Source organism: Polyodon spathula, chromosome 1, assembly GCF_017654505.1.
Source record: "Polyodon spathula isolate WHYD16114869_AA chromosome 1, ASM1765450v1, whole genome shotgun sequence".
NCBI classification, from domain to species: domain Eukaryota; kingdom Metazoa; phylum Chordata; class Actinopteri; order Acipenseriformes; family Polyodontidae; genus Polyodon; species Polyodon spathula.
Window position 1 is genome coordinate 106,587,682 of NC_054534.1, and position 15,204 is coordinate 106,602,885.

Genomic DNA, 15,204 nt, shown 5'->3' on the forward strand with positions numbered 1-15,204 from the left:
TTGGGAATTAAGACCATTAGGACCTCGGTGTTTCATCCTCAGACAGACGGTTTGGTGGAACGCTTTAATAAGACCCTTAAGAACATGTTGCGCAGATTTATTCGTAGTGATGTGCGTTACTGGGACCAGCTGATTCCTCCTCTTCTCTTTGCGATCAGAGAGGTTCCCCAGGCATCTACGGGGTTTTCACCATTCGAGCTGCTGTATGGGCGGAGACCCCGGGGCGTGCTTGACCTGGTCAGAGAGATGTGGGAGGAGCAGCAGGACAATTCGACCAATACCGTCCGGTATGTGTTGGACCTGCGCAAACGTCTTGAGTCTGTTGGAAAATGGGATGAGACCAGAGGCGTTGTTAGTGGCGCATGCAGATGACGTCACGGACCTGGGACCTGATCTTTCTGTGTTGGCAAGAAAAGGATCGGTACAGATTGCTGAGAATCTGACACCAACGCAGAAAATTCAGGCTCGCGGTCTGGTGGCGGAGTTTCCTGACGTGTTCTCTTCTGTCCCGGGGCAGACTCGAGTAGCCCATCATCACATTGATATTGAGCCGGGGGCGCTAGTTCGCCAGAGGCCATACCGTATACCTGAGCGTAAAAGACAGGTAATAAAAGCGGAAATTGACGAAATGCTGAGACTGGGGGTAATAGAACAGTCCCAAAGTGACTGGAACAGTCCAATCATTTTAGTCGATAAGCAAGACGGGTCAACTCGATTTTGCATTGATTTCAGACGAATCAATGAGAAATCGAAATTTGACGCTTATCCAATGCCCCGAGTAGATGAGTTGCTGGAGCGTCTAGGCACGGCTCATTTTATGACGACACTGGATTTAACGAAGGGGTACTGGCAGATACCCCTGACTCCGGAATCTAGAGAGAGGACGGCGTTTTCGACTCCCTTCGGGTTGTACCAATTCAGGACCATGCCCTTTGGGTTGCATGGAGCCCCCGCCACTTTCCAGCGGATGATGGATCGCATCTTGTGGCCACATCAGCAGTACGCCGCTGCTTACATAGATGACGTGGTTATCCACAGTGAGGATTGGCCGAGTCATCTGTGTAAGGTAGCGGCGGTGCTGCAATCCTTGCGGGAGGCGGGGCTCACTGCTAACCCAAAGAAGTGTGCCATTGGGAAGAGTGAGTCGGAGTATTTGGGGTATCGAGTAGGGGGCGGCCAGATCAGACCGCTAGTTGCTAAGGTGAAAGCCTTGGCTGACTGGCCGGTTCCTACAACCAAAACCCAGGTGCGCTCTTTCTTGGGACTAGCGGGCTATTATAGAAAGTTCATCCCGAGTTTCGCTACGCTCGCTGCTCCCTTGACAGACCTCACCCGGAAGGCTGCCCCAAATACGGTTCAGTGGACGGAGTCGTGCCAGAGGGCCTTTCTCGCCTTGAAGCGGAGGCTGTGTAGTAAGCCAGTACTATGCAGCCTGGATTTTGGTAAGAGGTTCACCCTGCAGACGGATGCGTCAGAGACAGGTCTCGGGGCAGTGTTGTCTCAGGAGGTTCGGGGAAGCGAGCACCCGGTCCTGTATATCAGCAGGAAGCTCCTTCCCCGCTAGAAAAATTATAGCACCATCGAGAAGGAGTGTCTCGCGGTAAAATGGGCAGTCGAGTCACTCCGGTACTACCTCCTGGGGCGACACTTCACCCTGGTTACAGATCATGCCCCCTTAGCATGGCTTCACCGGATGAAAGATAGCAACGCCAGAATAACACGGTGGTACTTGGCCTTGCAGCCCTATGCCTTCAGGGTAGTCCACCGAGCAGGAAAGCTGCATCAAAACGCAGACTTTTTCTCTCGGGAAGGCATGAGGGTGTAAGATTTTCGAATGAACCGGTGGTGTCATTCTGAGGGGAAGGATATGTAACAGGGAGAGATCTGTGCTGACTCTGCTGGTGTGTTCATGGGCTGCAGGAAGAGGGCTGTAGTCATCCAACAACCGTCTGTGAGTCATGGCAGTGACACGGGGTGGTGGGAAAGTGGGTTTGTGGACTTTCCCCCTCTCTGAATGGCTGGACGGCGGGTCTTGGGTGATTGTTGGTCCTATAAAATAACGCTCTGTTGTTTCCTCAGGTCTGCCCACTTAGACGCGCCAAGAGTGCGGAAGCTTTGATTCAGGACCGGGAATCAGCCGGGAGAAAAATAAAGATTCACAGCGAGACAGAGAGAGAGAGCGGGGAATCCTTGGGCAGACCCCGACGTATTGTAAAAGAGCAGGCTAGATAGCCGATAGAATAGGGTCCGGGTCGTGCGGGTAGCGGCGACTGGGATAACGCTGCCGAGTGCAGCACCTTTTATTTGTAGTTTTATTACTGTTTTATTTTCCCTTGTTCTTTTCGCCTTCTGTTTTCATTATTATTTCTTTGAGCACCTGCGAGTGCACTTGCTGTTCGTGTACCAGCTGTGGTATTTCCGTGGTGCTGTCTATCAGAGACAGAAAAATAAGAACCGGTCTAAAATAAAACTGGGCACCTGTGTGGTGTTTCCAAGTACACCTGTCTGTCTCCTGGTCAGTGAATTACCCACACCCCTTCCACACTGAGCTTAACTTTTTAATAATTTAAATCCAGGACGTTAAAAAAAAAAGGAAAAACAAAGCATGTAATTGCTGTAATAATTAGTGTACACTTTTAAGAGGAAAGACTGGGTACAAACGGCCAACCATGCACATCTCAGGTGAGTGTCTTAACCACTATGCAAGTGTGAATAAGAGCATATAAATTCATCTAGTTTCATGAATAGTGGTGAGAATCCTTAGCGCCAATGTATCATACAACCCTGCCCGCCACATTCTTGCCCCCATTAACAAGAAGGGACATGTATTCTACATTAAAAAGTATCTGCACTTCTTGTGTGTTTTAAAAGATTGGCAAGCAGGCACACCAGCTTTTGATCTGGAACTGAAAAATGTAGGAGCAGTATGTTTGGCAGTAAAGGCTTGGCAGCATGTGTCCATATTGATTTACAAAACGGAGTTCCAGGCACCGATTAATCTCCTGACTTGGGTTTCTTTATATGTACAAATCCTGACAGGAGCATTGAAAGGATTACATACATTGCTGGAAAACTTGAATGCTAGGAGCTAGATGCTCGCTGACCCTGGTTTAAATACTGCTATATACTGCACTGAATTTAGATCCGTCTTTGCCAATGGTTTGTAATGTACAAAAATTCACTTTGCAGGTACATTTACATTCAATTATTCATTTATCACAATCCTGGTGAGAAGGGTTTTCCATAGCATTTAAAGTTAATAAATCAATTTAGTAAATCTTGCCTGGAAATGCCAGGCGATTTTTTATGTTCATCTTTGAATTGGAGTGCTGAGAGAGTGCTCAAAATAAAATTGATTGATAGGTTAATTACAATTGCTGTGTCTCTTATGAGTCACCTGACAAAATGATTCATGAACCCAAAAGTGAGTCCGATCAAACAGGAACCAGGAAAAACAAGTAAAAGATTCAGAGGTCTATTTTAATGACATTAATACCACTGTCCTAAAACCAATCTCTAATCAATTATCTGCCACACTATCGGATATAATATCAAAGCATTTGCTCCAATTCTTTATTATGTTTTAAAGGAGAAAAAACAAATTAGATCAGAAAATAAAGATATAAAGATTATTTTTTTAACTGCAAGCATGATTAAAATAAAATTAAAAAACAGTCCTTAGCACAAGATTATTTCACACAGTCCTTTAAAGAGACGGGACTGATGCTGTCACTGCAGCTGGTGGTTCTTCTACTGCACAATAGAAGTCAGTTTACCGTTTGTTAACGACATGGAGCTGTTGACGTTAACATAATAAAACATCAGTAGTGTTCTCTTCCCCATTCAGAACCCACACTCAGCTAGTTGGCTTCCAGCCACAGTAAATGTTTTAGCTAGGAAGGCTTTCCAGCTGAGTAAGTAACCCATTGAGCCCACTGATGCTTCTCTTGTTTGACACAGAATGGGTGTAAAAAGAGTGTAAAAGTGTAAAAGAGCGCCTGTTCAGTCCAGTAAGAGTATACCTGAAAAGTGTTTGAAACAATGAAAAAGAAAGCCTGTTAATGTGGAGCTGCTGTTTTAAGCTACGTAAAGTTTAGTGATCTGGGTGAAGAGATCAGAGTGACAGGTTTAGCCTCTCAACATCTGCAAAGTGCCAACACTGCTGTTTTTAATGAAGATCTGTCCCGGGTCAATAAGCCATTAGCCGCCCTGTTAGATTGCCAGTTTGGAATTCCCAGGCAGTAAGTGGACTCCACCCAACCAAGCTGCAAGAAAAGACAAAGACTGTGGAAAGAAAATTTAAATTACTGTCATAAACTTGGTAACAATCCATGTTTGTGAATTTCAGAGAAGATTCAATATTTTCTATCTTGGAGTATGAGCAGTGATGTGAAAAGCTGCCTGTCCCTATTTACGTTGACATACTGAGTTTGTACTCCAGTCTTGGAGCATACTAGTAGGACCCTCTGTTGGGTAGACATTTACACGTTACCATTGTGTGAAATGCACAAATGACTGTACCCTGGGCCAACATGCTGAAATAAAAAAGTTAGGATTAGGGTTAGGGTTAGAGTTAGGGTGTGTATGTTGTGTAGCTTGTGTCATTACATTGTAACAATTATTGTAACAAAAGTAATTACTGATGCTCCTACACAATAAACACTTGGAAATGAGCAACAGCTTGTTATGTGTACTACATATACATATATATATATATAATATATATATATATATATATATATATATATATATATGTTAAAACCATGTGTAATTACACACTTACTCCAACAGTAGTTACCACAAACCAGTGGCAATTTAGCTGTTTTTGAAATGACATGGTTATAGGTATGCCCGGTAGTCAACCCATCAACCTACCATTAAGGACTTTACACCCATTCTCTGACTAGTCCCATTAGATTTTTTTTTTATATTACTCAAATATTCAACTTATAGAGTTTTCCACTTACCTTATCTTTGCTTTAATAAGTAAAATAAAATAAAATCCTTATAAACACATATTTTCTGTCTTTTTTTCAGGACCACGGTAGGTGAAGACTGTGGTGGTCAAAGGTGCTAGGGTGCGATGCTAACAGGTTATTCTTCCCTTAAACCCCAGTCATGTGGAGAGCAGATGTCGTTTCCAGATCAGCGAATTTCAAAGCATTCACAGTAACCCTGGATTAGACTCCCCTCTATACTAGAAACCATCTGGCTGTATTGATCAACATTTTTCAAGCTGAAATTTCAAGTGAGGATCGTCAGGTTATGTGCACATCTTTTCATAGAGGACATGACAATGACACAATAGTTAAGTCAACTATATTCATCGCTGTTGGAAAATGACTTTTTAATAGGAATTACGTTAAAAGGGGTTGTGGGTTGAGTGACCGCAGTTATCGAAGTAGTCCATGCACTGCCAAAAATCTGGAATGTAATGGGGTTTTTAATTTGTAATTTTAGTACCCAGCATACAGTGGCACTAAAAATTATTCAGACATTTGAGTTTCAATATCCATGGTTTTAAAGATAAAAAAACAAGTGTAAAAGAAAATCTCTTTTTAGGATAGATTAAAAAACTATAAGAATATTCAAAATAGCTCTATTTTTTTAGAAAGGAAAAAATTCAAATGAAGAGACTAATCTATAACTAAACAATGATTTTCACTAATATAACATCTTTCAAGTCCCACTTTACAAAAGCCTGATCAAAAAGATAAGTCTTCAGCCTAACCTTAATAATATGGACAGCCTCTTCACTCCTGATTACACTGGGGAGCTGTGGAGCATTGCACCTATAAACCCTACAGTAACACATTTTGTTTTAGAAAATGTACAAATAACATTAACAACTTAGAGTAAAAAGATGTACGCATCTCAGCTATAGCTTTGTAGTTAACAATATTTCAGATATCAATGACTACCGGGGGGGGGAGTGGATGTTTCGGGCATCATTTAGGAAAGGGCGCTAAAATTTATAGTGCACAATAATTGCAATTAATATACATGTTAATGATTTCTGTATTTACTATTGCAATTGTATTCATTATCACGTGAAATAATGGGCATATTATGGTGCACACTAATTTTATCATGCGTACTATAGTAATCAGAAAGAATATGTGATTTGTATGGTAATGAATGATAATGTATTTAAATGAGGCACCCTGCTCTGAATAATGAGATGAGCTTCATTCACACTGTATTTACTAAGGGGCGATAATTGTATTGTGCACATGAAAGTGAGTGATAATTAGTTTGTTTGGACACCAGGCTTTAACCACTAATAGGCGCACTATTTAAACCTATTTTTTTTTTACCTGAAAACTAATGATGTGCAGTTTGATTCTTTTTACTGACTCCAGGGCTGGATTAACCCATCACTGGCCTCTTGGCAAGCATACACTTGCAGGCCCCCTACCTCTGAACAAACAACCACACACACACATACATACACACATCTATTACAGCCTTTATAACCTGCCCTCCGCCCTTCTCAGTTTGAGGCAGGGGCGCTGGAACCAGGGGTGCGGCAGCATGGCTTCCATCATATACAGGGGTTACAGTTTTGTTCAATGGCTTTCAGCACCCCCACTTTAAAACTTGACTGACATGAATGGAATGAATCTGACAGAAAATGAACGTCTAGTGGATGTGCTAAAAACGTTTCAGAATAAAACCGGAAAAAACTGAAGCCTGTGTTAAATCCTGTAGCACAGCTCGACAAGGACTTTTCCTGATTTACTGAATAAAAAGGCAACAGTTCAAACAAACAAGGAATGCCATATGAAGTTTTAAAAGGTGATATATAGAAGGGTGCTCAAAGTTTTTTTCACTAACGGTAGCTCCACAATAGTCCATTAACATTTACTGCATGCGAAATCGTCAATGTTCCCTTGTTTTGTTGTTGATCGGGTGGGTTTTGACTTGCTTCATTAAAGAAAATGTCCTTTTCACTAGCGCAGAATAATCGCCAATGTTTTGGCATACAAGTAAGTTTAGATGTTGCATATGGTAAATGTTTGTACCTTACAGAATTCTGAATTCTGATAATTCCACGCTGACACAGATGCACTTTTTGAAAGATCGCTGGAAGTGAACGCTTGATGTTTCTGAACAGTATTTACATGTAATACAATGAAAATGTGTTTTAAAAGAAAAAATAAAGATATATAACGTCACTTTAGTCAAGGGTTTCATGTATCGAATTAGTTTTGTCTTGTTTACAACATTTGTTGCAAGCTGCAGAAGAACTCAGTGGAGAATACAACAGGGCTCTGGCACAGGAATATCACGCATGCACGTCCAGCGATCTTTTAAAAACTGCATCTGCACAAGAGTGGAATAATGTGGGGATACAGAATGCTAAGGGGTAATGTTACAGTAACGCCTGTCAGAACAATTTGATTTTGAGATACATGTCTCAGTTCGAATGTCAGTAAGTGAAGTTTTACCAATCAAATCTGTATATGTAAAAACAAACAAACAAAAAAAAACGCATAACCGGTTTGAGCCCCTCCTTGAGTTCGGGCCCTAGGCACATGTCTAGCTCGCCTATGCGTTAGTCCGGTACAGCATGAGAAACTGCACCCCATGTGATAGTGTGGGCCTTCAGTGCCATTGTCTTTACCACACATGGGTACGTTACGTGACATACAGGAGATTCACTTTTGCATAGCTATTCCTATGAGAAACTGCATCCCGCGCAATTGTGCCACACTACTTTATTATATTAATATTCACATTTAGTTTGTTTTTAATAAAATCTGTTGTTTAATAGGTTGTCCCGCTTTCTGCTTTTTCACACTGTTAGTAACGTAAACAATTCATCTGATTCCCTTGGCAGGCAACTAAAGTTCATGTTCTAATGGATTTTTAAGCCTAACAATTTTTTTTTTTTTTTTTTTTTTTTTTTTTTGGGTGGGGGGGGGGGTTTGTTGTTGTTGTTGTTGTTTTAATGGTTAAGTAATCATTCTCTGTGTTTGTTTACTTTTTTACAACGGACCTTGTAATGCAAAACTGCATGTTTGACAAAACAAATTCATACTTTTAAAAAAGAAGACAATTGTTAAATATATATGTATTTCATTAGCTATTCAGCAGGATTAGAATAAAGCATCAGGTTTACTGCTGTTGCGAGCGATTATATTTATAAAATAATTTTTAAAATCTCTGTTCTATTTACTGTATTTTTATTCCACGGAGACATGGAGAATGGAGACAGGAGAGACAATGAAAAAAAACCTTGACAATGAAAATTTTATCTACATCATAGGTGAATTAAAGCGTTCTATTTAAACAGGGTTAATTGAGTTTTAAATCTGGAAATGAGTCTTCAAAAAGATGGGAAAAAAAGTTTTTTTCAATTTCAACGTACCAGCAGTGGTTTAATTTGACTTATGTTGCAGTCAGTCCATCCAGCAGAAGGTTTAACTGCGGTTTTTCAAACCTCGGAGTAGCACTGTATGAATCTATAGCAATGGCAGGTAAAATGTTATTAACATACATACTGTACATGTATTAGATATATATTTTAAATTAATCAATTTGCAGTTGAAAATATTGGATGATATAAATTACTATTGCAAACGATAAGTACTGCAGCTTATGCTGTGCCTTAAACTACTGGCATGTCATTGTAGATTGTTGTATTGTGTGCAAATGTTTAGTTTTGTGAATATGGCTTATATCTATTTTCTGTTGAATTGTTGGTATTTTAATATATGTTTGCTGGAATATGCATAAATTGTTCATATATTTACAGCATTTTTCAATAAAATAAAAGGTGTTTGAATAGCTATGAGATACTGCACCCCCTCAGAAAAGGTTTTTTAATAGCTACGAGATACTGCACCCCCTCAGAAAATGTGTTTTAATAGCTATGAGATACTGCACCCCCTCAGAAAAGGTGTTTTAATAGCTACGAGATACTGCACCCCCTCAGAAAAGGTGTTTTAATAGCTGTGAGATATTGCACCCCCTCAGAAAAGGTGTTTTAATAGCTATGAGATACTGCACCCCCTCAGAAAAGGTGTTTTAATAGCTATGAGATACTGCACCCCCTCAGAAAAGGTGTTTTAATAGCTATGAGATACTGCACCCCCTCAGAAAAGGTGTTTTAATAGCTACGAGATACTGCACCCCCTCAGAAAAGGTGTTTTAATAGCTACGAGATACTGCACCCCCTCAGAAAAGGTGTTTTAATAGCTACGAGATACTGCACCCCCTCAGAAAAGGTGTTTTAATAGCTACGAGATACTGCACCCCCTCAGAAAAGGTGTTTTATCTCATGACTGTGAACCTTTTATGCAGGGGTGAATAGCCTCAATATTTAACTTATATTCCAAAGATTACATTTTTAACAGCACTGGAAAAAAGGTACAGACCAGCTGTGAAAATGTGAAACAGTATGTGTAACAGTACCACTTTGAAATGTACCTTTTTATGACTTCTGTCCAGACACTTGGCACTTCTTTTTTGGCACACTTGATAACAATGCTCATTACATGTTCTAATTCTGCCGATTTTTCACATCATGCCTGTTGATGCAGAATCCAGTGTAAGAAAATTGGTACTTCTGCATTCCATTCTTTGTGTTTTTCCAGCACTCTGCTACTAGTCAATCCACTCTTTCGTCCAGTCATATAAGGTGTACCCTTTGTTGTAATCCCACCACTTAAGTTTCTACTAAGGTAATTCTGCATTTTCCATGGCTTCTTGAAGTTAAAAAAGTCCTTTCCTTTTGTTGAGACTCCATAGCTCCTTCAATTTCCAGTAAACTCCAAATACGTTGCTTTGTGCAACATATCATAGTGATGTTGTAAGGTATACTCTTTCATAACTGAAAATCAGACATTTTGCCTTGTCTTCAAAATCATTCAGTGAAAACATAATCATCTAACGATTTTGGAATCTTCTGTATTCCGCCTCCACCTTTGGCTTCCCTGACATCTCTAACTGCTTTTATGCTACTGATTTTAAATTTGACACAAAGTAAAATAAATAGTTTAAGCAAGCCTTCGCTTCGTTACCCTAATCAAAATTATCTGTGCTTGTGTGCTATTTGATTGGCTATTTTACTTTATTATCTTTAACTTAAATCTTGCATTTTTTCCCCAGATTAATAAATGTTGTGAAAATTAAATTTTAAAAAATTAAATGTGTACATAATTTATAAATCTAGTATCAAGATTTAACATTTAGCTGAATATTTAACTGGCCAGCTAAAGCTGGAGTTTGTATGCAAATGAGCTCCGCCCGCTTTGTGCTTTCACACAATTTGATTGGCTCTTGTTAATGCTAATCAAGAAAGATGCAAATTTCATCATTTATAAATCTGGAGAAAAAATACAAGATTTAAGTTAAATCTGGAAAAAAATACTTTTTTTTACACATGGAACCCAATACAACTATGAGAATAACAGAGCTTAACATTCCTATCTTTAGTAATGTAATAAATACTACAATATGTGACCATAAGTTTGTATTTTTTTACAATAACATTTATAAATGTGTGCAGCCATACAAAACATAAGACTGTTTTCTTCTTGTATGTGTGGAAACGTATGAAAAAAAGTCACTTTTTAAAAGCAAACTAGATTTACACATTAACAATGACTATAAGCATAGACAATAATGTACTTAACACTGTGAAAGGATTTAGTTAGTTTGTTTAGTTAGTTATGTAGTCATTTATTTATAAACATGGAATAAAACTGTAATACTTCGGAATGCTATTATAAGGCATTGGCATCACTGATCAATGCCGTAACTCCCTATTTTCAGAACTCACCTGCTCACCTACAATGCCCTTCATCACATATGTCCCGAGTACCTCCTCAACCTGCTAACCCGCTATGTCCCTGCTTGCCAGTTGAGGTCCTCCGACTCTGGCCTGCTTGTTATCCCCAAGCAAAAGTGCACTGCACTTGGACAACACTCATTTAGCTTCATGGCTCCGACACTTTGGAACTCTCTCCCAGCTTTGTGCGTGATGCTCCCACCATCTCCCACCTCTCGCTTTAAATTAACTCTCAAGACCCACCTGTTCTCTTTTGCTTTCAATGCTCTTAAAGCCTGATATCTGCTATTAGCTGCTGTGTTGCTGCTACTATTTCATGTATCATACTACTATCATGTATTATGCACTTTCCACTGCATTTAATGTATTATGCATTGGGTTTTTTGTTTGTTTTGTTTTAAGCTATGTATGATGCATTTCTCTGTATTTGAAGTATTATGGATTTTCTTGTTCTTACTACATCTTTTAAAGTGCTTTGTGATGGTGGTCACTATGAAAGGCGCTATATAAAATAAAGATTGATTGATGATTGATTGTGCCATGGCATTGCCATTGGCAGTATGGTACCACAGGATTGTAAGTGTTGAATTTTATTAAGGAGATTGACCCAGTTGCAAGGGAGACTCCTATTGACAGGTGCTATCAAGTTCCTGATTTACTCTATAGAGGTGGAATTGAAGCTGTAGAAGGCTGATAGATTTTATACAACAAGACTGCAAGCGAAAGATTTCAGCACAGCCTCCCACAGAAGTAACATAAAAAATTGCAATCTGCTGCCAATGGCAAAGTATTGCTCTATAAAAATGAACAAAATGCAACCTTGCAGTGGCAACCATTCATTTTGTGAGTTTATACACGCGATTCAAAAACTGGGAGAAACATTCCACATTTTATTAATTGTTTTCACATTTTACATACAGTACATGTAGCGGGATCAAAACCAGTTAATTGATTTTACTAACGATGGGCTCATTGAAAAAGAATGTAAAAAAAAAAAATAACTTCAAAAATAATTTGAACTGCCAAAGAAAAAAAAAAAAAAATTCACAAAGAAAGACTGCAAATAAAGTCAGCCCTTAAAACCAAGGGGTCTATTGTATTAATCTTGCAACAACTAGCCGATCCCCACCCAAGAGCTCATGGGGTATCTGAGAGATACCCGCCCCTGAAGAATAAAGACCAGCCCCGCCGAAGCACACTTGAGCACACAAGTGCCTGCCCATTAGGGGCCACTGTATCTCGGTGCAATGATTCTGACAGTCTTCCTCCATAACCCTTAGAGCACCAAGGCAAATGCAACAAGATTGTTGTTGTATACAAGAAAACATACAGTCAACATTGAGCAGAGGTGAACAGCTCAGTATCTTATTACAGCTTCTGCACTACCTAACCCTTCAAATGACTCACAAACAGACCACGAGTGTTGAGTAAATTAAATCAGGCTAAAAAAATTGTAGATTTTTGAAGTTTTCAATCATAGAAGAGAAGGTGGTTTAAAACATTATGAATAACGACCTTTATTTTAACTAAAGGGTTCTTAGCACCCTCAGTCTGGCCTGAAGTCTTTGAAGTCGTGATTAGGAGCAGAGCCCAGGAGGAGAGATACCATAACTGTTAATCCAAACCTATTTCTACATGTGGGTCTGATAGAAGATTCAGACTTCTGATCACCACACACATTCTCAGATAGAAGAAAAGAGAAACATTCCATTGCACTTTAGACAAACTCCTGGTAACCACTTCAATGTCTGTTGGTTCTGAGGGTGTGAAGTAATTGATGAATGGGCTAATTCATTGGCATTAGCTTTCTGAAGAGGCCCACAATACACTGAACAAATAGTCTACAATAACAAAACCTAATCGTTGATTCCTGGATGTTATATAAGGTTTCAGCCCCAAGGGCATTGGAGCAGATCGATGGTTAACCATCCCTTAAACAGAAAGAAACTTACCCCATTTACTATCAATACTAATATACTGTACAGATCAAGCACTTCTTTGATTGAAGTCAGCAGCAATGAAGTTTTATTACAAGCTGGCTGTTAGCAGCCTGGGCTATTATTAGCTTCTTTCTTAGAGATAGCAGAATGGATCAATATATAAAGGGCTTGATGAGCACATATCGTTTATTAATTTCTTGCTGTCACCTAGATCTTTATAGCAAAGATCATTTAAGATTTTTTTTTTTAACTTAACAGTTAATTGACTGTAAAATATGTTGGTGAAAAAATTACAGCAAAATCAGCTTTTGCATTTCAGCATATCTAAATTAGATATTTCACAAATGAATTTTGCATAAGTATAAACTGTCATATACTGTAGAATTGTGTGACCCATTTCACAGGTTTCACATTCCAAATTACTCTTAAACTTTATTAATGAATTAATTAATGAATGCAGTTTATTTATATGTTACCACGTCATCATCTCTTAAGCAGAGTTTTCCAATGGGATCAAATTGTTCAGGCATATTTGTAGTTTTGTGAAATGCACTCATGTATATGTAACAGGGTAGAAGTTTGGCATGAACCAGCAATCCTGCACACCACAAGCAAGCATCTTAACCACAATGCCAAAGAGCTGGGCTAGTCTGCATTCATGGTCTTAGAGCTTTTAACGTCATCTCATCTCACTGACGGGACAACAGAATCTGTAGCGGTAAGTGTATCACACAAGACTGTCTGTTACAAATAATGGGGGCTAGGGTTAGGTAACTAAGCTCTATTTCACTTGTGACCTGAGAAGCTGCAGCGCCAGTCATCCTCTGCAAAATATACAAATTAATACTTGGGTAACCACCACTGTGTCCTACAATAACTAAAGATGAATAGGTGTGTAATTACATTGCGTTGGCCTGTGCCATGGTATCACTGTGTAATTACACCAGGTAACAAGGCCATTTCTAAGTAATTACTCAGTAATTATTATGTAAGAACAGGAACCATTGGTTCAGTGTGGCAAAGTGGTGAGTGAATACAGGTGAGTGGAGTGCAGAGCAGATTAATCATGCAGGCAATTGCTTTCAGCTCAACCAAAAGTCCAGGTTTTACATACACCAACACTAAACACAAAACACGAATGCAAGGCAGTGAAGTGATATTACGTGCTAGTGGTGCAATTTACAGTTCTCTGTGAAATACAGGGTAGAAAGTGATGTCCGGGTTTATGCTGGCTTGTGCTACAGCTCTGGATCATGTTACTGGTAGTCTATAGAGACAAACAACAGTTACAGTCGACACTAACAAACACAAAACAAACACTCACAGTTTTCAGTATTACATGGTATTCCTTCAAGGTCAAATCCAACCATTTGCAAAGGAATAGATTACTGTGCTACACCCCTATTTAATACCCTCCCTCATGACCCCTTGGTTAACGAGCGCATCTGCTTCTCCAATCCGCGGATGCCACGTCGTTTCCTGTTCGTCATCGAGTACGGGTACCAAAGCTCAGTCCCTTTTCTAGCTGGCCGACTTCCAGCTACCCATGGGAATAAAGTGTCATGCCTTTTAGTCCAGGGTGCTCTGGTCCCTTTATCTAGTACCCTCTCAGGTCAGGAGGGAGATCTAACACCAAGCGTCATTCGATCTCTGTCACATTCAAGCAGGAAACTCATCTGATAGATTATTAAATCTTACACTAGTCAACTCTACTACATTATACATATTTTTACAATACATTAGTTGGTCTTTGGCCTTACCTTTCGAGGTACCCCCACCTTGCAGATAAGTGTCGAGGCTGACTGTAGAGAAGCCATGGGTAGGAAGGCAGGGTAGCTGCCCTGCCTCGTTAGACAAAGCCAAAAAGCAGATGGACAGGTCTCTCTTCTCCTGTTCACTTTCATAGGAAGTCCAGTAGTCCTTGATTAAATAGTAATATAGAACTGAATTGTGCCATGTGGCAGGCTGGCGAGTGGATAGAGGCCCAGAGACAGACTGCAGTTCAAAAAAAATAACTATTTTATTATAAATAAACACAAAATGAAAGGGCACAAGGGCCAAAACAAAGCAATTTAAACACAAAAAAGATAAAAAGCAAAACTTACAAAAATAACAGTTTCCAGGCTGGGCAATGCCTTCACTGGATTCAAACTTTCTACACAACCAAAAAAAAACAACCTGCTTCCTCAGCTCCCTCTCCCCCCAAATGAGAAGCAGAGGCCTCCTTTTATATCAGGTGGCTGGGCGCTGATTGATCGTTAATCAACCTAATCAACTAATCAACCCCAGCCACCTGAACATAATAAACCCAGGCAGGTAGGGGAAGTTAACCCCATCCCTGCCAATTTAAAGGGCAGAGCTTTGCTCTGCCACATGCCACTTGTCCTAAAAAGATGTATTTGTTACACAATTGAAATATAACATTAAGAGCTATATAAGCTTATATTTGAATTGATATATGATTTC